Consider the following 24,530-nt stretch of genomic DNA (forward strand, 5'->3'; position numbering starts at 1 on the left):
AGTCAGAAACAACTCGTAGCTTCATTATAGACTCGTTTGAAGTTGAAAACAACTTGTAGCTTCATTTTTGGTTGTTCAAAGTTGGAAACAACTTTTAGTTTCATTCTTGACTCGTTTGAGCCCGGAAACAACTTGTAACTTCATTATAGACTCGTTTGAAGTTGAAAAGAACTTTAGCTTCATTTAGGGTTGTTTGAAGTTGGTAACAACTTTTAGTTTCATTCTTGACTTGTTTGAGCCCGGAAACAACTTGTAGCTTCATTAATGACAAGATTGAAGTCGGAAACAACTTGTAGCTTCATTCGAGACTCGTTTGACGTTGAAAACAACTTGTAGCTTCATTTTTGGTTGTTCAAAGTTGGAAAGAACTTTTAGTTTCATTTTTGACTCGTTTGAGCCCGGAAACAACTTGTAGCTTCATTATTGACTCGATTGAAGTTGGAAACAACTTGTAACTTCATTATAGACTCGTTTCAAGTTGAAAAGAACTTTAGCTTCATTTTCGGTTGTTTTTTTTTTGTTGCTAATTTCATTTTTTTTTCTTTTTTCGGTTCTTTGAAGTTGGAAACTACTTTTAGTTTCATTCTTGACTCGTTTGAGCCCGAAAACAACTTGTAGGTTCATTATTGACTCGATTGAAGTTTGAAACAACTTGAAGCTTCATTATAGACTCTTTTGAAGTTGAAAAGAACTTTAGTTTCATTTTCGCTTTTTTGAAGTTGGAAACAACTTTTAGTTTCATTCTTGACTCGTTTGAGCCTGGAAACAACTTGTAGCTTCATTATTGACTCGAATGAAGTCGGAAACAACTTGTAGCTTCAATCCAGACTTGTTTGAAGTTGAAAACAACTTGTAGCTCCATTTTTGGTTGTTCAAAGTTGGAACCAATATTTAGTTTCATTCGTGACCCATTTAAGCCGGGAAACAACTTGTAGTTTCATTATGGACTCGATTGAAGTTGGAAACAACTTGTAACTCCATTATAGACTCGTTTGAAGTTGAAAACAACTTGTACCTTTATTATAGACACGTTTGAAGTTGAAAAGAACTTTAGCTTCATTTTCGGTTGTTTGAAGTTGGAAACAACTTTTAGTTTCATTCTTGACTCGTTTGAGCCGGAAAACAACTTGTAGGTTCATTATTGACTCGATTAAATTTGGAAACAACTTGTAACTTCATTATAGACTCGTTTGAAGTTGAAAAGAACTTTAGCTTCATTTTCGGTTTTTTGAAGTTGGAAACAACTTTTAGTTTCATTCTTGATTCTTTTGAGCCTGTAATGTAAAGCATAATGTGACGTAAATGTAATTACGATAACTCAACACAACAAAAGACAGGAAACAATACGTAAGTATAATACAGGAATCTACAGTTTGGAGAATCGATACGAACAGACAAAGACAATCAAGATATCTGAGACGAGCATCCGTCCACTGAAAGAAGTTCATTAACATGTTCAAGCCTCAGTGAAGAATAAAGTACAATGTGTTTCTGCTATCAAGATTGCCTGAAGATCAAGTATCAAAGACCAGAAGATTCCAGTATATTTAATTTGATTATTTATAATCAAATTTAACGAAGCAACATCTAACCCGGAATGACTGATCAAGTATATTATCAAGCAAAGGATTCAAAGAATTATTTCAGTTCGAGTCGTTCGTGAACCAGACCAGTGCACAGTACGTCAGGACGTACGAAAGTATTCAGTGGATTCGATCAACGAATTAATTGATCAAGTCAATTAAATGATTCAGGAAAAGTCATTTGTGGAGAAATCAATTGATATATTATATATGTATATCATTAATTGTGAATTACTTGAATACAAATAAATTCAAGTAATTATTTACACAATTAATTATATATATATATATATATATGTATCATTCTAAACAAGTGAAGCACAAGTACTTAGACTTTCTTCTAAGTACTAACCTGCATACTGAAGAACAGTGGAGGTCAAAGCGCAATCTTTGACTAAGTCAAAGTTGGCGCCTTTGACCTCCTCAAGGAGAAAAGCACTTGAAGATTTTCTAACTTATAATCCAACAGCATCAGTGAAGAAGAGTAGATGTATATGGCGCAACAATTGACCAAAGGTCAATTCTCCTCTACCAGCGCAAGGTTTGACCACCGAAGGCGCAATCTTTGACTTTTTACTTAGAAGAATTTCTAAGTAGAACTCTACAGCACTGCTAGCGCAACAATGGTCAAGCGCAACATTTGACTTGGTCAAATGTTGCGCCTCAAACCAACATCCATTGGCGCAACTTTTGCAAACTTAGAAATCATCTAAGTAACATACAACTGGGATGCAATGGAGAGGAACAACCTTTGACTGGCGCCACCTTTGACCAGTTTACTTATATGTACATATATGTATCTCCAAGCGCAACTTTGTGATATATATATGTGTGTATACAGAACTGGCGCCACTTCATGATCTTTGGAGTTAGATTTATTTTGATGAATCAAATCCGTCCCGAACGAACTCAAGTCGTCCAGGACGAACTCGTTAACCATGGTTAGATTTTGAAAGCCTATAAATAGAGCTTTGTAGTTTCATTTGAAACTAACTACACACTTTGTAAGTGCACAAACTATACACATTCTCGAGAGTTAATTTAGAATATCGTTTTTATCGAGAGTTTGTAATAGAGTGATTGTAGTCTCTGCAGCCGACACTTGTGTTGGAATTTGTAGCACCCGAGGATTATTTCTAATACAAGAATATTCCCCGACTTGCTGGAGTTATTTATTTACGATTGATTTAACATGGACTGAAACAGAATTATCCGCAATTAAATTAAATCGAAGAAATTGGTTAAGACGTATTCAACCCCCCCCCTTCTACGTCTGATTGGACCTAACAATTGGTATCAGAGCGACGCTGATCGATATACAGATCTGAGATCCTTAACCAATCTGAAAAGCTAGCTGTCCGTACAATCGTAATTTTATCTGATAACAATGTCGACACACAAGTTAGGAATCAAAGTACCTCCATTTGACAAGGATGACTACAACAACTGGAAGATGAAGATGTTGCTGTACATCAGAGTTGCTAATCCCATGTACATTGGGATTCTGGAAAATGGTCCGTTTTTGCCTATGAAGATTATTCCTGAATCTGTTGAAAATGGTGTTCGTATTCCACAGAAGTCTGTTCCCAAAGAGAAAAGCGAATACACTGAGACTGATAAGGAGTATATTGCACATGACCATAATCTGCAACTCATAATTGTTGAATCAATGACCAAGACTATGACACATCTGATACTAAGTCTGAAAACTTCAAAGCAGATGTGGGACACTATAGAGGCATTGATGGAGGGATCTAAAGAAGTCAGTGAAAATAGATACGATATGCTAATTGCAAGATATGAAGCATTTCAGGCAATACTTGGAGAGAACATTTCTCAAATCTATGAAAGGTTCATGTTGTTGTTGAATGAACTCACCCTGCATGGAAAGACTTATCCACAGAAAGAGATTAACAGAAAGTTCTCATTTGTGATGCCACCCCATCTAGTTGTAAAGACAGAGACCATCCGGGAAAGAAGCGACTTCAGAACTATGACTTTGGAAAAGCTGTTTGGAAAACTGAAGACGTTTGAGATGGAACTTGAACAAAGAAAGATCATATATGGTGGTGGATCAACAGAATCCAAGAGTATGGCCTTACAGAAGACCACTGCACTTATTGTTGATCAACCATACTTTGGTTATCAACAATTAGTTGAATATGGTATCAATGATCACACTGTTGCTCAGAGTGATTGTTCATCCATCAAAGCTGACTATCCTTCTACTGTTAGGTCCAATCAGACGTAGAAGGGGGGGGGGTTGAATACGTCTTACCAATTTCTTCGATTTAATTTAATTACGGATAATCTTGTTTCAGTCCATGTTAAATCAATCGTAAATAAATAACTCCAGCAAGTCAGGGAATATTCTTGTATTAGAAATAATCCTCGGGTGCTACAAATTCCAACACAAGTGTCGGCTGCAGAGACTACAATCACTCTATTACAAACTCTCGATAAAAACGATATTCTAATTTAACTCTCGAGAATGTGTATAGTGTGTGCACTTACAAAGTGTGTAGTTAGTTTCAAATGAAACTACAAAGCTCTATTTATAGGCTTTCAAAATCTAACCATGGTTAACGAGTTCGTCCTGGACGACTTGAGTTCGTCCTGGACGGATTCGATTTATAAAAATAAATCTAACTCCCAGTATGTATCAAAGTTGCGCCTGAGAAGTGAAGAGGTCAAACATTGCGCCTCCTTTGGTCAAACATGGCGCCATACAGTGTAGTGGTGTATAAGGAGATTCACTTAGAATATTTTTAAGTAGAAAGTCACAGTTGGCGCCAAGTGCTCAGTCAAATGTTGCGCTAGTTGACCCTGGTCAAACCCTGCGCCACCACTGTGTTCAGTATGTCTTCCACTTAGAGAAATTTCAGTAGCTTGAACTATTGCCACGGAGAAGATGGCTTGGAGTCGCAACCTTTGACTTGGTCAATGGTTGCGCTCCAAGTGAACTTGCGCTTCACAGTTTCTTTGAAATGACTTAGAATTATTTCTAAGTGTACTTGCGCTTTGACTTAGTCAAAGGATGCGCCTTGACTAAGTCAAAAGCTGCGCCAGTACACTGTGAAGAGTGGTAACCTTACTTGGCTATTTTTCTGAGATGAAAACTAGCTTGGATTTGACTAAGTCAAATCACCACTTGTAATTTAAATTTAATAGATATGTATATGTATATATATATATAATTAATTGTTTTATGAATTACTTGAAATATTATGAATTCAAGTAAATTCCAATTAATAATATATACATACATATATATATATATATAAGTAAATTTAAATTAAATTCACTGTTGATGCAGATGGAGTTGACTTGATCAATTAATTCGTTGATCGAATCAACTGAATACTTTCGTACGTCCTGACGTCCTGTGCACTGGTCTGGTTCACGAACGACTCGAACTGAAATAATTCCTTGAATCCTTTGCTTGATAATATACTAGATCAGTCATTCCGGGTTAGATGTTGCTTCGATAAATTTGATTATAAATAATCAAATTAAATATACTGGAATCTTCTGGTCTTTGATACTTGATATTCAGGCAATCTTGATAGCAGAAACACATTGTACTTTATTCTTCACTGAGGCTTGAACATGTTAATGAACTTCTTTCAGTGGACGGATGCTCGTCTCAGATATCTTGATTGTCTTTGTCTGTTCGTATCGAATCTCCAACCTGTAGATTCCTGTATTATACTTACGTATTGTTTCCTGTCTTTTGTTGTGTTGAGTTATCGTAATTACATTTACGTTACATTATGCTTTACAATCTCCCCCTATTTGATTGTTAGAGTTCGACAAGCAAATCCTTTAAGAGGATAACTCAACTGACACAATGAAAAAGCATACTAATTTAAACAAGAAATAATACTAAGTACAGTCTGGATTATGGGCCTGTTTGGCCAAGAGAAGCAGAAGCTACTTCTGGCTTCTGCTTCTCTTGACCCGTTTGTGCAAAGAAGTAGAAGCACTTTTAAGAAGCTGAGAATGCTAGCTTCTCTCTCACAGCTTCTGCTTCTTTTCCAAACACTTTATTAACTTATTTACTTCTCAATTCTACTCCACTTCTTTACTATAAGCAAGAAGTCACTTCTTTTAAGCTAACCCAAACGGCCCCTATATCTTACAATTTCCAGAAATCAAAAGTAAATACAAGCAGCCATTGTTCCTCTAGCCTGAACTAATCTCTCCTTGGTATCTTGGCTCTTGCATTAATCAGCTTTTGCTCTGCTCTTCTCTTTGCAGCTTCCTCTTCTTTCTTCTGAGTAAGCTTGTTCTCAATTTCTTCAATCCTAGCAGTGATGGTACTCAGTGCCACTTGCTCCAGTGTGTTCTCAGGTGGAGGTTGCTCTAGATTCTTCTTCATTTTCTCTAGTGTTTGGACATGAACCATTTTCTTCAACTTCTTAAAGGTGACATTCATCTCCATACCTTCAATTTTCATGATGATTCTTGATGGATGAGCACGAACTCTAGAAGTGTTGTGGAGAGTCTCTACAGCTTTTCTTATCTCCAGAAGATCAATCAAATCTTTGAGCACACTCTTGTCTTCTTTTACAACTGACCACTTAACAACTGCAACTGCACGAATAATTCTTTTGGAAGAGAATTTTCCAATCTCTTTGAGTGGTATAGCAGTGACCTCAGAGTCTTTCTTCTTTCTGAATATGACAGATGTAGGATTGTAAGTGACAACAGGAGCATTTGGATTTTCAGGAATTTCAGGATTGAGTGGAGGCAGTGGATATGGTGATTGACGATTGATGGCTGATAAGTATAAGTCTCTCAGAGCAGCAAAGTTCAGACGATAGGCATATAGCAGTTCAGCAGTTAGTCTTCCCTTGCTAGTCCTTGAGCACTTCTCCCTGACTTGAGCTTCCAGATATTTTAGTATACGAGGATTGTATGTTGACAATGCTTCATCAGTGAGTCCAATACTCTGAATCATACCATCCTTGAAATACTTGATAACTGAAGGCTTGTCATGAATTTCAACTCCAATATCAGAGATCCATTCTTCCACCATATCTCTGAATACTTCATTATGCTTTATGCCGGTTGAGATGATCTTATTTCTTACCACAAACAGCTCAGTTAAAGAGAGATCTCTGAGAAACTGACTTGACACATGCTTGAGTCCATGGCCTTCTCTCTGTAGCTCAAATGATATGTTTACCATCCATCCTCTCCTGGGAAGAACAGCAACAGACACAGTAGAAATGATATCATTTAACACCTCGTGATAATCATGTAAATCCTTGTAGTTATTCCTGAAGGAGTCAAAGATATCTTTTACTTCGTCATCATCATTGTCTTGAGTGACCTCTGGAAAATCAAACACAGATCTAGCAATGTCCCATTCAGCTCCATCTTTATGTAAGTTGGCAAGTCTCCTTTCCCTTCGAATTCATCTTTGATTTTCTAACTTCTCCCTTGCTCTCCTTTGCTCAGCATAATCCCTAGAAACATCGGCAATATCATGTGGATTTGCAATTTCAAACTCTTCAGTAGGGAAGATGTCATTGTGATATGCAAGTTCATCAGCAAAGACTTCATTGTCTGGGATTTCTCCTTCTTCAAGATCTTCATTCTCAGAACCAACCATCCTTATCACTCTGTCATCCACAAACTCAGGGATGTATTCATCATGACTGTAACTGAATTGATGTTTAAGAGCAGAATCAATCAGTTCTTCAGACACCCCTGTGATCACCCTTTTTCCCTTTGCTTTTTCTGCTGCTCTCTCCCCCTCAGTTGAGTAATCCTCTCTGGAAGGTTGAGATGCCAGCAACTTAGCTTCAAGAGCAGCCAACCTTTGTTCCATTGTTGATTTGATTTCCACTAACTCCTCCCGTAGAACAAGATTCTCAGCTTCAAGATGTTGAACTTTGAATTTCAGAGCTTCAAATTCTGTCACAGATACAGTTGGAATAGTAGATTCAATTGTTGGTTGGGTTGATGGGTTCTCACTAGTTCGTTCTGCAGGTGTTTCTCTCTTTTCACTCAAGACTAGAGCACTCAGTGGGTCAGAGGGTTTCTGTATAACAGGTTCTGTAAGTGTTTCCCTCTCACTCAAAGAAGTTCCAGCTTCTGTGGATGTACCTGCAGGAGAAATCTTCTTAGCCTCTTCTAGAGAGGTCACAGAAGGTGCAATGAAGGTTCGTGAGCCTTCGTCCTCAGTTTCCTCGTCAGATGAACCTGAGTCATCAGAAACAAGTTGCCAACTACTCGAAGGTAGTGAGTCCTTTGATGGATCCTGAGTTGGAATCTCAGGGTGGGTAGACACAGGGCTCGAAGGATGTGATCCTTGAATAGGCGAAGCACCCTGGTTTCCCACAACTGCCTTTGACGGCGAATGACTTTGTGACAAGTCCTCTATAACTGGCACACTTCCTGATATGAAGGGCTCAGAAACAGATTGCCGTTCACCTTCGAGAGGTGAAGAGTCCCTTAAGAAATCTGGGAATGTTCCTCCCAGGGGGGTAGACAAGGATGAAGAATTTGGCAATTCATCCAAGTTTCCCCCAGAAACCTGTGAAGGCACTTGACCCTGAATAGGATCAGAAACAACAGTGTCTATCCCTGACATGGACGACAAAGTGTTAGCAACCGTCAATTCTTCAACTGTGTGTGCAACCTCACTGTGCATTGTAATATCATGTGGTTGAGGTGGTGAAGAAATAGACATATCTGCAGTTGTCTCAGGTTCTATTCTCCTTTCCTGACTAGGAGACAGAGCTGCAGTTTCAGAAACAACCTCCTTTTGTGGTGCACTTAAGGCACTTTCTCCCTCTCTCTCAGAAATATGAAGTGGTTGGCTGAGGGGTTGAGAAGTTTCTGCTTCAGGTGTGTGTGAAGTGGTGCCTTGGTTATGAATTTGGGGGATTTCAAATTCATTGGCACTTGTGATAGGTGGTGAAAGCTGATTGGAATCTAAAAGATTCTGAACCCAATCAGGTGCACTGAAAGACAAGTTGTCAGAGTCAGAAGGGATACCTGATTGTAGCAGTGGATTGTAAGTGTTGGAGAAAAGCTCATCAACATCCACCATCACATCATTAGAAGGTGCAGCTGCAGTGGTTTGAGCAGGGCTATCCACTTCATCCTCAGAATCAGTGGAATTATCCTGCAAAGAATCCTTTCCTTCAGATTGAGCATTGTCATCTGAGGATGTCTCTGCATCTTTCACTATTACTTCCTCTTCCATTTGAGAAGTTTGAGTGTCAGGGATATTGACTTGATGAGATGTCTCAGTGACTTCTTCAGCTTGTGTTTCAGGGGCCTCCTCTTCCTGAACTACTGGATCAGCAACATTCTGATTATGTGGTGGAGGCAGGTTCTGGTTGTTTAAGAATTCTTGCATTGCCTCTGTAAGAACCACATCCTCATTGTTGGTGTAGTTCTGATGGTTTTCCAGCATAGATATCACCTTGTAGTCATGAAAGAGCATATGACATTGTCTATATTAGGATAGACAGCTCTTTCAGCAGGAGTCAGCAGTTGGTTTAGCACTATCTAGAAGAACCGAGGATAGAGAAGCACATTCCTGTTCTTCCTTAAGGAGTCCTGAAAAGCTCCCATGATCAGATGTCCCAGATTTATCCTTGTATTCTGTGCTATTGCAATTCCAATTTCTTGGTTGAAGATAGTAATCCCATGGAACCCTCCAGTTTTTGGTGCAAATACATGAGAAATGGAATTAAAGAAGGAATTCCATTCTCGAAGTGAATGCTTGACGTACATCTTTCCTGGAAGATCACCATTCTCCCTCTGGAAGTGAATAGCAAAGAAAAAGTTTGTTCTTTCAGCCCTGTCTGGAACAGCTTCAAAGTTCTCTGTTGGAAGTTGCAGAGCAGTGTTCAGGGTGTTCTCAGTAATTGACAGTGTTCGTCCCTGAATTTGACAAGTAATACCAAGTACCTGTCCTGCATTCACAACAAAAATAGAAGACAAGAAATCTCGTAGAAGAGATTTGTTAAGATAAACTGACTCTGTCATAGCAAATCTAGCAAATGAAAATTCAGACATATATCGAACCCAGCGTCGATAATTCGCTTGCGTAATTAAATTATTATTTTCAACAATTGTGAAATTTGTTTTCGGAATCTCAAAATTTGCAGCCATTTTTAATTAGAATTAAAAATGATTATAAATTTCGTTTCACGAATAATAACGAACAAATTTCAACTTATGTCACGAAAATAATTAATTAATAACGCTCCGTAAAACCCTAATTCCAAGAATTTTAGATTTCAATGAAATTCAAGTATGTTGTTCCTCTCGAAATTCTAAGAATTATGGGATCGACTTTGCAAATTATTGACACTAAAAACACGTAAAAATCTGTCCTAGAAGTCCAAGAGTTTCGAAAAACCCTTTCGAAAAACGATCACGGATCGTGAATAGATTTATATGTATAAGAAGTACTCGACAAGGGGATCACGAATCTAGTCTCAGAAATCAAAATGGACAAGGTCTCGGGGTGTTTTTGGTTGATTTAAAACTCACGAACTCTGAGGTTTTGAAACTGTTGTGTATATATGAGGCCGTCGTGTGTATATGTGGAAGAATAAACAAGAAGAATGTCTAAGTGTGCATATATATGGATAGGGGAAGTGGAGGCGCAACTTGGTTATTTACCAAGTTGCCCTCCATACTGAACACAGTAACAGGCATTGAGCGCAACTATTGAAATGTCTATCTTGCCCCTTATACACATACAGTGTATAAGAGGCGCAACTTAGGACTTAGACAAAAGATCTAAGTCTAAAGCTACACAGACATATAGGGAGAATACTGGCGCAACATTTGACTTGGTCAAATGTTGCGCTCAGTACATGAGCGTTCACTAGGCTTTAAAAGGAAAACGAAGTGTGTATATATATATATATGTTGGTCAAGGGCGCAACATTTGACTTGGTCAAATGTTGCGCCTATCACCACATATATATCAGTAATATACATACTTAGGCAAATTTCGAGTGAAACTCCTCCCAAAATCATATCAATTTTGTTAGACGAATTTTGATTAAATTCAAAATAAACTAACAAATTGAGATCACAATTAAATTAAATAAGTTTTAACTAAATTACAATTTAGTCAACAAATATTTAATAATTATGCTGCAAGAATTTTAATTAAAATCTAATTAATGAAAAAAAAATTTGAATTGCTCCAAATCCATTAAACAGATATAATTAAAAAGAGTTATATAAACACTAATATTCATTAATTGAATATAAGCACTTAAATAATTTAAGAAAATTAATTCTAAATATCTACCACTTAGCAATTAATCACATAATCACATAAAGTCATGCAAATCATATAAGTCATGGCAAATAATTAAAACTAATTATCAGAAAATTATGTAAAATATTGGATGCTCTTTGTAAATTCACAGGTCCTGAAAATATGTACATTTTAAAACTTGTGAACTTACGAACAAATTGCAGTTATTTCTTGTCTAATTAATTAGACATATTTAACATCCCAAGTTCACCAACCAGTCTAGAGAAAGTGGATTCGTCTAGTGGTTTAGTGAAGATGTCTGCAATTTGTTGATCAGTAGGTATGAAGTGTAACTCTACTGTTCCATTCATGACATGCTCGCGAAGGAAATGATACCTAATATCAATATGCTTTGTCCTGGAGTGTTGAACAGGATTGTTGGCAATGGCAATGGCACTCGTGTTATCACACAGAATCGGAATTTTATCCAACATGAGTCCATAATCTTGTAGTTGATTCCTCATCCACAAGATTTGAGCACAACAACTTCCAGCAGCTATGTATTCAGCTTCCGCTGTAGACGTAGACACGGAGTGTTGCTTCTTTCTATACCATGACACCAACCTTCGTCCAAGAAACTGACAGCTTCCTGAAGTACTTTTCCTATCAATCTTACATCCTGCAAAGTCAGAATCTGTATAGCCAATCAGATTAAAACCTGTATCTTTAGGGTACCAAATCCCTAGATTGGGGGTTCCCTTAAGATACCTAAAAATACGCTTAACAGCTATAAGATGTGACTCTTTAGGATCAGCCTGGAATCTAGCACATAAACAAGTTGCGAACATGATATTTGGTCTACTAGCAGTTAAGTATAAGAGAGAGCCAATCATACCTCGATACTTCGTGATGTCAACTCACTTACCAGATTTGTCCTGATCAAGTTTGACAGCAGTTGGCATAGGGGTTTTGGCAGGAGATGCTTCTTCCATTCCATATTTCTTCAGAAGATCCTTGATGTATTTAGATTGGCAGATAAAAATACCGTCAGGCTTCTGAATGACTTGAAGTCCTAGGAAGAAGGACAATTCTCCCATCATGCTCATCTCATACTTGCTCTGCATTAACTTAGCAAATCTCTCGCACAAGAGATCATTAGTAGAACCAAATATAATGTCATCGACATATACTTGTACAAGAATTATATCATCCTTATGCTTTTTATGGAAAAGAGTTTTATCGATGATACCTCTGGTGAAACCATTTTCAAGTAAGAACTTGGAAAGAGTGTCATACCAGGTTCGAGGGGCTTGCTTCAGGCCATAGAGTGCTTTGAAGAGAAAGTATACGAAGTCTTCAAATTCTTTGTCTTCAAACCCAGGGGGTTGTTCAACATAGACTTCCTCTTCCAGATCACCATTCAGGAATGCACTTTTCACATCCATCTGATATACTTCGAAGTTGGAGTGTGCAGCAAATGCTAAGAACATCCTGATTGCTTCAAGCCTAGCAACTGGAGCATAGGTTTCATCATAATCAATTCCTTCTTCTTGCGAATAACCCTTTGCAACCAGTCTTGCCTTATTCCTCGTAACAATACCATCTTCATCCAGTTTGTTTCTAAAAACCAATCTAGTGCCAACTATAGATTTTCCTTTAGGTCTTGGCACCAGCTTCCAAACTTTCTGCCTTTCGAATTGATTGAGTTCTTCCTGCATTGCAGATACCCAATCTGGATCATTTAGAGCCTCTTCTACTTTCTTTGGTTATGTCTGAGACAAGAATCCAGCAAAGTTGCATTCATTCTGAGTTGCTCTTCTAGTCTGCACTCCTGTGTCTGGATCACCAATGATTTGTTCAACAGGATGATCTCTACTCCATACCCTTTGTCTTGGAAGATTCAATCTTGATGATTCACCAAAATCATAGTTGTGTTGAGTGTGATGACTAGTAGATCCACTTTGACTTACTCCCCCTGAGCTGATGTAAATCCTATTTGATGATCCTCCACTTTGACCACTGTGACCATGATGATCATTTGTATTGTTGCCAATACTTCCTCCAGATGGTTCAGGATCAGCATTTCCTTCATTTGTATTAGGTTCCCTTATATCAGCTTCAGGTTGATCTTCTCCTAAATAGATGTCTTCTAAATTCTCAAATTCCAGAGAATCAGATTCATTTTCTTTTTGGAGACGTGGGAGTTTGGTATCATCAAATCTTACATTGATGCTTTCAATCAGCTTGTCGTCATTGATCAGATAAACCCTGTAGGCCTTAGACTCCAAAGAATAACCCAGAAATATGCCTTCTTCAGCTTTGGCATCAAACTTTCCCAGATGCTCTTCTTTTAACACAAAGCATTTTGCACCAAACACATGAAAGTAACTCAGTGATGGTTTTCTGTTGGCCATTACTTCATAAGGAGTCTTATCCAAATCCTTGTTGATCAGGGTACGATTTTGAGTGTAGCAAGCAGTGCTTACAGCTTCAGCCCAGAAATAGATTGGAAGTCTTGATTGACTAATCATAGTCCTTGCTGCTTCAATCAAGGTTCTGTTCTTCCTTTCTACGACACCATTTTGTTGTGGAGTCCTTGGAGCTGAATACTGACGAGAGATGCCCTTATCAGTACAGAAGTCATTAAGAACAGCATTGCGAAATTCTGTTCCATTATCTGATCTGATTGCCCTTACTGGCAGATTTGCTTCCTTTTCAATCTTCTTAATATGATCAATGATGACGAGTGCTGCTTCATCCTTTGAATGTAAGAATAATACCCATGTGTATTTTGAGTAGTCATCGACGATCACAAGAGCATATCTTTTCCTTGATATAGAAGGGATGTTGACTGGTCCAAACAGATCCATATGAATCAGTTGAAGGGGTGAACCAATGTCAGTCATGCCTTTGCTCCTGTGTGATGCTTTCTTTGACTTCCCTTTTTCACATGCATCACAGAGTCCTTCTTGACAGAATTCTTTCTGTGGCAGTCCTCTTACAAGTTCTCTTTTGACTAAAGAGTTCATAGTCTTAAAGTTCAAGTGTGAGAGCTTCCGATGCCATAACCAACTATCATCAGCAGAGGCCTTGCTGTAGAAACACTTGACCTCCCCCTTACTTGTTGTGTCTATGTCGGCTATAAACAAACTTGATTTTCTTACACCACGGAGTGTAAGATCCTTGTTCTTCTGGTTCTGGATGAAGCAAACATCCTTCTGAAAGATTACGTCGTATCCTTTGTCACAGAACTGACTGATACTCAGTAAGTTGTGCTTGAGTCCATCCACCAGAGAGATATCTTCAATAAAGACATTTCCAACTTTCAGCTTACCATATCCCGTTGTAAATCCTTTGCTGTCATCTCCAAAGATTACAATTGGGCCGGTTCTCATTACCACATCTGTGAGCAGGGACTTTTCTCCAGTCATGTGTCTTGAACAACCACTATCAAGAACCCACACAACTTTACTTTTCCTTCCCGTGCCCTGCATTCACAAATGGATTAAACTTTCTTTGGTACCCAGACATTCTTGGGTCCAGGTGGTTTAGTAGAAACAGGATTATCAACAGAAACTGGTTTAACATGTGCTTGTTCAGGGGTGACTGGACTCTTCTCCTTTTTAGTCTTAGCAGAAGTGCTTTTAGACTTGGAGTTAGGAGTTTCCTTCTTCTTAGAAGGACTAGCAGTCTTTGCCTCAGGGGCAACCGAAGGTGCAGGCATATTCATATTCATGGCAGATGGTGCAGAAAAAGATGCATTCAACATGGTAAAACATGCAGACATCATATTCATAGCACATAGCATGCAACCTACTCTACCACATGGCAAATGAACAGCATTCATGTTAAAAGTATTAGGCATGCTAGAAACAGAATTATCTACCTTAATCACTTTACATGCATGAGTAAGATGATTAGTAGAATTGCAATTATTACAAACCTTTCTAGCATTAGAATTCCTAGAATTGGTGTTCTTAGGATCTAACTTGCCATTCCTGTTGTTCTTCTTTTTGTTGGAACTAGTACTTCCTAATCCAGTTTTATCTGAGTCATCTCTGACTTGTGAATTAGAAGGTACATCATGTGATTCCTGTTTTACTTGAGGCTTAACAACTTCATCATTTTTCAACTCTTCCTTGATGACAAGGTCTTCTTCTATCAGAGGTTCTGTTTGTGCCTTTCTAAAGATAGGGGTCTTGATGTTCTTTAGAATTTTAGGTACATTTGTTCCTTCAGGAGCATTCTCAGTTCCTGCTGAAACAAATATGCCTTCATTCTCTTTTCTCTTCTTTCTTTTAGCACTTTCCAAAGAACTATAGTCAAGGCCAATAGCAATCTTCTTATCAACCCTTTGACTATCCAAGATCTCTTTCTGTAGAAAAGCAGAGTTCTGATAGGCCCTAAGCTTAGTTTCTAGGTGCTATCTGAGACCTAAGGGACTCCTCAATTTCTGCACTACACTTCTCCTTATTCTCTAGATATTCAATTCTATCTTTAAGGTTAGTGTTCATGAGTTTCTCTAAAGCTATTTCATCTACTCTTTCTTCAAGTTTAGCTTTCTTTAGAGAGAGACTACAGTTGTCTGATTCTGAAGCTAATAAATTAGTGTGCAAATTATACATCTCTTGACCTAGTTCATTTATAGTCTTTTTATAATCAGCAGTAGTCATGTCATCAACAGAAATTTCAGGAGATACCTGAGATGGAGATTCCTCGACAGTGTCAGCCATTAATGTAAATGCATAATTGCTCTGGACAGGTTCATCATCAGAATCTGTGTCATCCCAGCTTTTTCCCTCAGCAATGTAAGCCCTTCCTTTATGCTTGGCCACCATTGCTTCCAACTTAGCTTTTAGCTTCTCATTCTCTTTCTTCAGATCCTCATAAGAATTCTTCTTATCATATGAGTTGCTTCTTTCTCTGACAGGAGCCGCTTTGGGTTTCCTGCACTCTGTTGCAAAGTGCCCTAAGTCATTGCAGTTGTAGCATCCGACCTTGCTCTTGTCATACATGTTTGATTTGTAACTGCCAGTACTCTTTGACCCTGACCCTGAGTATCCTCCTTTACCCTGAAACTTGTTCCCTGAAGCTTTCTTGTACCGGGGGTTCTTCCTGAACTTGATATGCTTGAACCTTGCAGCCATATAAGCCATTGACATATCTTCCAGCTGCTCCAGCTCTTCCTGAGTGTAGAACTCATCCTCCGGTTCTCCAGAAACTTCATCAATTTCAGCTTCTACAATCTCAGTATTGGTAGAAGGATAGTCAGCTTTGATGGATGAACAATCACTCTGAGCAACAGTGTGATCATTGATACCATATTCAACTAATTGTTGATAACCAAAGTATGGTTGATCAGCAATAAGTGCAGTGGTCTTCTATAAGGCCATACTCTTGGATTCTGTTGATCCACCACCATATATGATCTTTCTTTGTTCAAGTTCCATCTCAAACGTCTTCAGTTTTCCAAACAGCTTTTCTAAAGTCATAGTTCTGAAGTCGCTTCTTTCCCGGATGGTTTCTGTCTTTACAACTAGATGGGGTGGCATCGCAAATGAGAACTTTCTGTTAATCTCTTTCTGTGGATAAATCTTTCCATGCAGGGTGAGTTCATTCAACAACAACATGAACCTTTCATAGATTTGAGAAATGTTCTCTCCAGGTATTGCCTGAAATGCTTCATATCTGGCAATCAGCATATCGTATCTATTTTCCCTGACTTCTTCAGATCCCTCCATCAATGCCTCTATAGTATCCCACATCTGCTTTGAAGTTTTCAGACTCAGTATCAGATGTGTCATAGTCTTGGTCATTGATTCAACAATTATGAGTTGCAGATTATGGTCATGTGCAATATATTCCTTATCAGTGTCAGTGTATTCACTTTTCTCTTTGGGAACAGACTTCTGTGGAATACGAACACCATTTTCAACAGACTCAGGAATAATCTTCATAGGCACAAACGGACCATTTTCCAGAATCTCAATGAACATGGGATTAGCAACTCTGATGTACAGCAACATTTTCATCTTCCAGTTGTTGTAGTCATCCTTGTCAAATGGAGGTACTTTAATTCCTAACTTGTGTGTCGACATTGTTATCAGATAAAATTACGATTGTACGGACAGCTAGCTTTTCAGATTGGTTACGGATCTCAGATCTGTATATTGATCAGCTAAGCTCTGATACCAATTGTTAGGTCCAATCAGACGTAGAAGGGGGGGTTGAATACTTCTTACCAATTTCTTCGATTTAATTTAATTGCGGATAATCTTGTTTCAGTCCATGTTAAATCAATCGTAAATAAATAACTCCAGCAAGTCGGGGAATATTCTTGTATTAGAAAAATCCTCGGGTGCTACAAATTCCAACACAAGTGTCGGCTGCAGAGACTACAATCACTCTATTACAAACTCTCGATAAAAACGATATTCTAATTTAACTCTCGAGAATGTGTATAGTGTGTGCACTTACAAAGTGTGTAGTTAGTTTCAAATGAAACTACAAAGCTCTATTTATAGGCTTTCAAAATCTAACCATGGTTAACGAGTTCGTCCTGGACGACTTGAGTTCGTCCTGGACGGATTCGATTTATAAAAATAAATCTAACTCCCAGTATGTATCAAAGTTGCGCCTGAGAAGTGAAGAGGTCAAACATTGCGCCTCCTTTGGTCAAACATGGCGCCATACAGTGTAGTGGTGTATAAGGAGATTCACTTAGAATATTTCTAAGTAGAAAGTCACAGTTGGCGCCAAGTGCTCAGTCAAATGTTGCGCTAGTTGACCCTGGTCAAACCCTGCGCCACCACTGTGTTCAGTATGTCTTCCACTTAGAGAAATTTCAGTAGCTTGAACTATTGTCACAGAGAAGATGGCTTGGAGTCGCAACCTTTGACTTGGTCAATGGTTGCGCTCCAAGTCAACTTGCGCTTCACAGTTGCTTTGAAATGACTTAGAATTATTTCTAAGTGTACTTGCGCTTTGACTTAGACAAAGGATGCGCCTTGACTAAGTCAAAAGCTGCGCCAGTACACTGTGAAGAGTGGTAACCTTACTTAGCTATTTTTCTGAGATGAAAACTAGCTTGGATTTGACTAAGTCAAATCACCACTTGTAATTTAAATTTAATAGATATGTATATGTATATATATATATAATTAATTGTTTTATGAATTACTTGAAATATTATGAATTCAAGTAAATTCCAATTAATAATATATACATACATATATATATAAGTAAATTTAAATTAAATTCACTATTGATGCAGATGGAGTTGACTTGATCAATTAATTCGTTGATCGAATCAACTGAATACTTTCGTACATCCTGACGTCCTGTGCACTGGTCTGGTTCACGAACGACTCGAACTGAAATAATTCCTTGAATCCTTTGCTTGATAATATACTTGATCAGTCATTCCGGGTTAGATGTTGCTTCGATAAATTTGATTATAAATAATCAAATTAAATATACTGGAATCTTCTGGTCTTTGATACTTGATCTTCAGGCAATCTTGATAGCAGAAACACATTGTACTTTATTCTTCACTGAGGCTTGAACATGTTAATGAACTTCTTTCAGTGGACGGATGCTCGTCTCAGATATCTTGATTGTCTTTGTCTGTTCGTATCGAATCTCCAACCTGTAGATTCCTGTATAATACTTACGTATTGTTTCCTGTCTTTTGTTGTGTTGAGTTATCGTAATTACATTTACGTTTCATTATGCTTTACATCTACCAATACTGAGATTGTAGAAGCTGAAATTGATGAAGTTTCTGGAGAACCGGAGGATGAGTTCTACACTCAGGAAGAGTTGGAGCAGCTGGAAGATAAGTCAATGGCTTATATGGCTGCAAGGTTCAAGCATATCAAGTTAAGGAAGAACCCCCGGTACAAGAAAGCTTCAGGGAACAAGTTTCAGGGTAAAGGAGGATACTCAGGGTCAGGGTCAAAGAGTACTGGCAGTTACAAACCAAACATGTATGACAAGAGCAAGGTCAGATGCTACAACTGCAATGACTTAGGGCACTTTGCAACAGAGTGCAGGAAACCCAAAGCGGCTCCTGTCAGAGAAAGAAGCAACTCATATGATAAGAAGAATTCTTATGAGGATCTGAAGAAAGAGAATGAGAAGCTAAAAGCTAAGTTGGACGCAATGGTGGCCAAGCATAAAGGAAGGGCTTACATTGCTGAGGGAAAAAGCTAGGATGACACAGATTCTGATGATGAACCTGTCCAGAGCAATTATGCATTTACATTAATGGCTGACACTGTCGAGGAATCTCCATCTCAGGTATCTCCTGAAATTTCTGTTGATGACATGACTACTGCTGATTATAAAAAGACTATAAATGAACTAGGTCAAGAGATGTATAACTTGCATAGTAGTTTATTAGCTTCAGAATCAGATAACTGTAGTCTTTCTCTTAAGATAGCTAAACTTGAAGAAAGAGTAGATGAATTAGCTTTAGAGAAACTCATGCACACTAACCTTAAAGATAGAATTGAATATCTAGAGAATAAGGAGAAGTGTAATGCAGAAATTGAGGAATCCCTTAGGTCTCAGATTGCTGACCTAGAAACTAAGCTTAGGGCCTATCAGAATTCTGCTTTTCTACAGAAAGAGATCTTGGATAGTCAAAGGGTTGATAAGAAGATTGCTATTGGCCTTGACTATAGTTCTTTGGAAAGTGCTAAAAGAAAGAAGAGAAAAGAGAATGAAGGCATATTTGTTTCAGCAGGAACTGAGAATGCTCCTGAAGGAACAAATGTACCTAAAATTCTGAAGAACACCAAGACCCCTATCTTTAGAAAGGCACAAACAGAACCTCTGATAGAAGAAGACCTTGTCATCAAAGAAAAGTTGAAAAATGAGGAAGTTGTTAAGCCTCAAGTAAAACAGGAATCACATGATATACCCTCTAATTCCCAAGTCAGAGATGACTCAGATAAAACTGGATTAGGAAGTACTAGTTCCAACAAAAAGAAGAACAACATGAATGGCAAGTTAGATCCTAAGAACACCAATTCTAGGAATTCTAATGCTAGAAAGGTTTGTAATAATTGCAATTCTACTAATCATCTTACTCATGCATGTAAAGTGATCAAAGTAGATAATTCTGTTTCTAGCATGCCTAATACTGTTAACATGAATGCTGTTCATTTGCCATGTGGTAGAGTAGGTTGCATGCTATGTGCTATGAATATGATGTCTGCATGTTTTACCATGTTGAATGCATCTTTTTCTGCACCATCTGCCATGAATATGAATATGCCTGCACCTTCTGTTGCCCCTGTGGCAAAGACTGCTAGTCCTTCTAAGAAGAAGGAAACTCCAAACTCCAAGTCTAAAAGCATCTCTGCTAAGACTAAAAAGGAGAAGAGTCCAGTCACCCCTGAACAAGCACATGTTAAACCAGTTTCTGTTGATAATCCTGTTCCTACTAAACCACCTGGACCCAAGAACGTCTGGGTACCAAAGAAAGTTTAATCCATTTGTGAATGCAGGGCACAGGATGGAAAAGTAAAGTTGTGTGGGTTCTTGATAGTGGTTGTTCAAGACACATGACTGGAGAAAAGTCCCTGCTCACAGATATGGTGATGAGAACCGGCCCAATTGTAATCTTTGGAGATGACAGCAAAGGATTTACAACGGGATATGGTTGGCTGAAAGTTGGAAATGTCATCATTGAAGATATCTCTCTGGTGGAAGGACTCAAGCACAACTTACTGAGTATAATTCAGTTCTGTGACAAAGGATACGACGTAATCTTTCAAAAGGAAGTTTGCTTGATCCAGAACCGGAAGAACAAGGATCTTACACTCCGTGGTGTAAGAAAATCAAGTTTGTTTATAGCGGACATAGACTCAGCAAGTAAGGGGGAGGTCAAGTGTTTCTACAGCAAGGCCTCTGCTAATGATAGTTGGTTATGGCATCGGAAGCTCTCACACCTTAACTTTAAGACTATGAACTCTTTAGTCAAAAGAGAACTTGTGAGAGGACTGCCACAGAAAGAATTCTGTCAAGAAGGACTCTGTGATGCATGTGAAAAAGGGAAGTCAAAGAAAGCATCACACAGGAGCAAAGGCATGACTGACATTGGTTCACCCCTTCAACTGATTCATATGGATCTGTTTGAACCAGTCAACATTCCTTCTATATCAAGGAAAAGATATGCTCTTGTGATCGTCGATGACTACTCAAAATACACATGGGTATTATTCTTACATTCAAAGGATGAAGCAGCACTCGTCATCATTGATCATATTAAGAAGATTGAAAAGGAAGCAAATCTGCCAGTATGGGCAATCAGATCAGATAATGGAACAGAATTTCGTAATGCTGTTCTTAATGACTTCTGTACTGATAAGGGCATCTCTCGTCAGTATTCAGCTCCAAGGACTCCACAACAAAATGGTGTCGTAGAAAGGAAAAACAGAACCTTGATTGAAGCAGCAAGGACAATGATTAGTCAATCAAGACTTCCAATCTAAATCTGGGCTGAAGCTGTAAATACTGCTTGCTACACTCAAAATCGTACCCTGATTAACAAGGATTTGGATAAAACTCCTTATGAAGTAATGGCCAACAGAAAACCATCACTGAGTTACTTTCATGTGTTTGGTGCAAAATGCTTTGTATTAAAAGAAGAGCATCTGGGAAAGTTTGATGCCAAAGCTGAAGAAGGCATATTTCTGGGTTATTCTTTAGAGTCTAAGGCCTACAGGGTTTATCTGATCAATGACGACAAGCTGATTGAAAGCATCAATGTAAGATTTGATGATACCAAACTCCCAAGTCTCCAAAAGGAAAATGAATCTGATTCTCTGGAGTTTGAGAATTTAGAAGACATCTATTTAGGAGAAGATCAACCTGAAGCTGATATAAGGGAACCTAATGCAAATGAAGGAAATGCTGATCCTGAACCATCTAGAGGAAGTATTGGCAACAATACAAATGATCATCATGGTCACAGTGGTCAAAGTGGAGGATCATCAAATAGAATTTACATCAGCTCAGGGGGAGTAAGTCAAAGTGGATCTACTAGTCATCACACTCAACACAACTATGATTTTGGTGAATCATCAAGATTGAATCTGCCAAGACAAAGGGTATGGAGTAGAGACCATCCTGTTGAACAAATCATTGGTGATCCAGACACAGGAGTGCAGACTAGAAAAGCAACTCAGAATGAATGCAACTTTGCTGGATTCTTGTCTCAAACAGAACCAAAGAAAGTTGAAGAGGCTCTAAGTGATCCAGATTGGGTATCTGCAATGCAGGAAGAACTCAATCAATTTGAAAGGCATAAAGTTTGGAAGCTAGTGCCAAGACCTAAAGGAAAATCTATAGTTGGCACTAGATGGGTTTTTAGAAACAAACTGGATGAAGATGGTATTGTTACGAGGAATAAGGCAAGACTGGTTTCAAAGGGTTATTCGCAAGAAGAAGGAATTGACTATGATGAAACCTATGCTCCAGTTGCTAGGCTTGAGGCAATCAGGATGTTCTTAGCATTTGCTGCTCACTCCAACTTCAAAGTATATCAGATGGATGTGAAAAGTGCTTTCCTGAATGGTGATCTAGAAGAGGAAGTCTATGTTGAACAACCCCCTGGGTTTGAAGACAAAAAAATTTGAAGACTTCGTATACTTTCTCTTCAAAGCTCTCTATGGTCTAAAGCAAGCCCCTCGAACCTGGTATGACACTCTTTCCAAGTTCTTACTTGAAAATGGGTTCACCAGAGGTATCATCGATAAAACTCTTTTCCATAAAAAGCATAAGGATGATATAATTCTTGTACAAGTATATGTCGACGACATTATATTTGGTTCTACTAATGATCTTTTATGAGAGAGATTTGCTAAGCTGATGCAGAGCAGGTATGAGATGAGCATGATGGGAGAATTGTCCTTCTTCCTAGGACTTCAAGTCATTCAGAAGCCTGACGGTATTTCTATCTGCCAATCTAAATACATCAAGGATCTTCTGAAGAAATATGGAATGGAAGAAGCATCTACTGCCAAAACCCCTATGCCAACTGCTGTCAAACTTGATCAGGATAAGTCTGGTAAGTCAGTTGACATCACGAAGTATCGAGGTATGATTGGCTCTCTCTTGTACTTAACTGCTAGTAGACCAGATATCATGTTCGCAACTTGTTTATGTGCTAGATTCCAGGCTGATCCTAAAGAGTCTCATCTTATAGCTGTTAAGCGTATTTTTAGGTATTTTAAGGGAACCCCCAATCTAGGGATTTGGTACCCTAAAGATACAGGTTTTGATCTGATTGGCTATACAGATTCTGACTTTGCAGGATGTAAGATTGATAGGAAAAGTACTTCGGGAAGCTGTCAGTTTCTTGGACGAAGGTTGGTGTCATGGTATAGCAAGAAGCAACACTCTGTGTCTACGTCTACAGCTGAAGCTGAATACATAGCTGCTGGAAGTTGCTGTGCTCAAATCTTGTGGATGAGGAATCAACTACAAGATTATGGACTCATGTTGGATAAAATTCCGATTCTGTTTGATAACACGAGTGCCATTGCCATTGCCAACAATCCTGTTCAACACACCAGGACAAAGCATATTGATATCAGGTATCATTTGCTTCGCGAGCATGTCATGAATGGAACAGTAGAGTTACACTTGGTACCTACTGATCAACAAATTGCAGACATCTTCACTAAATAACTAGACGAATCCACTTTCTTTGGACTGGTTGGTGAACTTGGGATGTTAAATATGTCTAATTAATTAGACAAGAAATAACTGCAATTTGTTCGTAAGTTCACAAGTTTTAAAATGTACATATTTTCAGGACTTGTGAATTTACAAAGTGCATCCAGTATTTTACATAGTAATCTGATAATTACTTTTAATTATTTGCCATGATTTATATGATTTGCATGATTTTATGTGATTATGTGATTAATTGCTAAGTGGTAGATATTTAGAATTAATTTTCTTGAACTATTTAAGTGCTTATATTCAATTAATGAATATTAGTATTTATTTAATTCACATTTTAATTATATTTGATTAATGGATTTGAAGCAATTCAAATTATTTTATGTTGTCCATTAATTAAATCTTAATTAAAATAAATGCAGCATAATTTATTAAATATTTGTTGACTAAATCTAAATTTAGTTAAATTTATTTAATTTAATTATGATATCTTTTTGTCAAATGAAATTTGATTCAATTCAAATTTATTTGACAAGTTAAATCCTATGTATACGCTTATAACGAAGCGCAACATTTGACTAAAGTCAAATGTTGCGCCCAGGTTATAACAGGTGCATATGTATGGTTATTCTCTTGACTTAGAATTTGTATCTAAGTTTTTCCCTTGACTGTGTTATCAACAGAAGCGCAAGGTTTGACTGAAAGTCAAAGATTGCGCTCATGTTCTTTGTATAGGCGCCTGTACGTGTTTTTGACTTAGATTATCTCTAAATCTTGACAAAGTTGCGCCTCCACAGTTCACACTATGGAGGGCAATTTTGTCAATACCAAACCTGCGCCTGTATGAGTTCACAGTGTATAGCATAGAGGGCAACTTGGTAATTAACCAAGTTGCGCCTCTCATCCCTCTGTATACATATATACAAACACTTGGTACATTTCTTTTCATTCATCAGTTTATATACACAGGAGATACACACACGAACACACCTCTCAGCCTC

The sequence above is a fragment of the Daucus carota genome, chromosome 4 (genome assembly GCF_001625215.2).
Source record: "Daucus carota subsp. sativus chromosome 4, DH1 v3.0, whole genome shotgun sequence".
In the NCBI taxonomy this organism is placed as follows: Eukaryota; Viridiplantae; Streptophyta; class Magnoliopsida; order Apiales; family Apiaceae; genus Daucus; species Daucus carota.